The sequence below is a fragment of the Cyphomyrmex costatus genome, unplaced genomic scaffold (genome assembly GCF_001594065.2).
Source record: "Cyphomyrmex costatus isolate MS0001 unplaced genomic scaffold, Ccosl1.0 scaffold18, whole genome shotgun sequence".
NCBI classification, from domain to species: Eukaryota; Metazoa; Arthropoda; class Insecta; order Hymenoptera; family Formicidae; genus Cyphomyrmex; species Cyphomyrmex costatus.
This window is the reverse complement of record NW_017275824.1, coordinates 1,782,662-1,785,622: the sequence shown is the minus strand read 5'-3', so window position 1 is coordinate 1,785,622 and position 2,961 is coordinate 1,782,662. Positions and strand designations below refer to the sequence as shown.

The window sequence follows — 2,961 nt, the reverse complement described above, 5'->3', positions numbered from 1 at the left end:
CTGTTAAAAATTTCTCATTTCCATCGTATTAATATCAACTGTGTTATAAATTACTATATAGTGAATTGTCAAATGTCACAAAAACAATGTTACTTACACGGTGCTCTTAAAAAATACGGTTTAACTTATTATAAACAGTTTTAAAACGTGTGATGTCATTTAACTGCACCGATCCTTTTTGTTTCAAGTGTATGTCATGGATTTAATAGGAGGAATTAGTGTCACTGCTGGTGTTCATCGTTTATGGACTCACAAAGCTTATAAGGCAAAATGGCAGCTTGATTATTAGAACTATTCTTGCTGTTTTCTATGTTTCAGCAGGCATGGTAGACGAACGGTTATAATTATTATTTTATACATTGTATGGCGGAAAAATTTTTCTTTTTAATTAAATCCTTTCACATAGAATAACATTTATGAATGGGTACGAGATCATCGAATACATCACAAATACACGGATACGAATGCAGATCCGCATAATAGTAACCGAGGATTCTTTTTTTCCATGTTAGTTGGTTGATGATGAAGAAACATTCAGATGTGATTGAAAAGGGTCGTCAAGTTGACATGAGCGATATATTGGCTGATCCTATTGCTGTATTTAGTATCAAGTAAGTGCAAAAAATTAATTATGCGAAATGGTTTTATACTGGAGAAGACAAAAGAAATTAAAAGAAAGGATTTCATTCATCTCAAAAGTGTATTTATTATTTCAATTTCTTTCTCAATTTTCTTATTATAGAAAGCTTTTTACGAAAATTTTTTTACGTAATATATATATATATGTATATAGTATATATGTATATATGTATATATTATACATATAACTGTAATGAAAATTATATGTCGTAATTCATTTATGATATTTTGCAGATATTTCTCGATATTAAAATTTACGTTTGCTTTTCTGCTTCCGATAATGTTACCTGTGTATGGATGGAATGAGACTTGGTACAGAGCTTTTGCATCGCAGATTATTCGTTATGTACTCATTTTAAATATTATATGGAGCGTCAACAGTGCGGCTCATATTTGGGGTTCAAAGCCATATGATGCGTAAGATAATTAATATTAAAATTGTTTACATATAAAGTTAATAAAAAAATTTTAAGAAATTTTTATCATTTTGTATTAACAAGAATTTTTTATTTTATTTTTTAACTGCCAGGCACATAAATCCAACGGAGAACCGATTGGTCAGCCTTGTTACTCATGGTGAAGGATGGCACAATTACCATCATGTCTTTCCATGGGACTATAAGGCTTCCGAGTTGTTTCACAATTCCACAACCACAAATTTCATCAATTTTTTTGCAAAAATCGGGTGGGCGTATGATCTCAAGCAACCGCCGCAAGAGATTGTAAAGACTATCGCGATGAAAAAGGGTGATGGAAGCCATTCTTTATGGAATGCTGTACCAGATCCAGCTTGTAAAACTGAATAATAAAAACGATTAAGAGTTGTCTTGCGATAGAGATTTTTTATTAGATTAGTTAACGACAAGTGGACAAATTATATGTGTTTGTTAATATAATTAGGTATATAGACTTGTTAATGTAGACTTAAGGTGTCTTATTTATTTTTTTTAAACTATAACATTTCCTTAATATTTTTAATAACATCCTACATTTGAAGCTTTTCTTCTAGATCACAAATGGAACCAAGTGATTTTTATACTTATAGATTTTTGATCGCTGAAAATGAATCTGTAAGTAAAATTGTAATTCTAGTAAAAGTTTTACGATTAGGGGACCAAGCTCCAATGACCTTGACCTTGATATATGTTGTCAAGATCATGACCCTGAGTGACCTCCAACAAGTTTGAGCCGTCGCTCGCCCTTCGTTAAAAAGTTATTCACAAAAAAGTTTGAAAAATAACGTATTATGTATTTGTACACCATTGCGATTGTGACTTTTCACGCGAAACGAGAGCTCCCTCACACCAACAAATGGATTGAGTTAGGTTATTTTTAACAGTAGTGGAACCTATTGTATTCCCACGTACACTTTACACATAAAGTGACATGGAAGTTGCGAGCTCATTCGCAGAAGAAGAGGTGGAGTAAGAGTTGCTTCGCATGAATACAGTAGGTTTCACTACTGTTAAAAATATAGTATTAACTATAATCAATAACATTAAAAAGGGCGAAGTAAGAGTCAAATTACAATTAAAAATCTAAATTTCTTTGATAATTTATTCTAATATATTGTGAAGATTATCACTTAATTTTGGCGTTTCGTCCCGGCTAATACTACTGGACTCATCAATAAGGCATTGTAGTGGAAGCCTACCTTATTAACTATATTGATAGTATACAATAGTCCAGACTATTGAGTCGGAATATCTCAAAAATTATAAGAGTCCCCCATCTAGTTGTTAAGGCAAAGTTGCTCAGAATCATGACGTTGACAACATATGTCAAGATCAAGGTCATCGGAGCTGGATTCCTTAAAGTGAACAATTACCAATACAGCTGTGATGACCACCCATAAATATTAAAATTTACTTTATGGTAAATTAAGCCATATGTAATAACAGTTATATTCTATAAATATCTTTCTGAGAAATAATAGCTAAAAATGAGTTTCTTATACGCATGGTATCAATTTTATTGATCTACTATTTGACCACGACTTTCTCTTCCTAATAAATTTAATCACATACATAAATAATTATATATATTATACATTTTATACATAATAACAGAAAATCAAGGTTATAAATTAAATGATTCCTAATTTCGATCGTAATAATATTAAAAGTTATTATCTAGAATTATACAGCGTAATAAGATACATGTGGCTGTACTATAATATATTATTATATAGTTTTATTAATGCCACCAAATTAATACGTTATATTTTTTACACTTCCATAATAATGTATCACTTAGCCTATCAGATACCTGATAATAAGGTATGCCTTAATCATGAAAAATTAAATAGATTACTTATCAATG

General features: G+C 30.5%; 1 pseudogene; it reads left to right on the top strand.

Moving 5' to 3' along the window:
- The first annotated feature begins 177 nt into the window (after positions 1 to 177).
- LOC108772121 (acyl-CoA Delta(11) desaturase-like) lies at positions 178 to 1,451 on the top strand (annotated as a pseudogene).
- Positions 1,452 to 2,961: the final 1,510 nt, after the last annotated feature.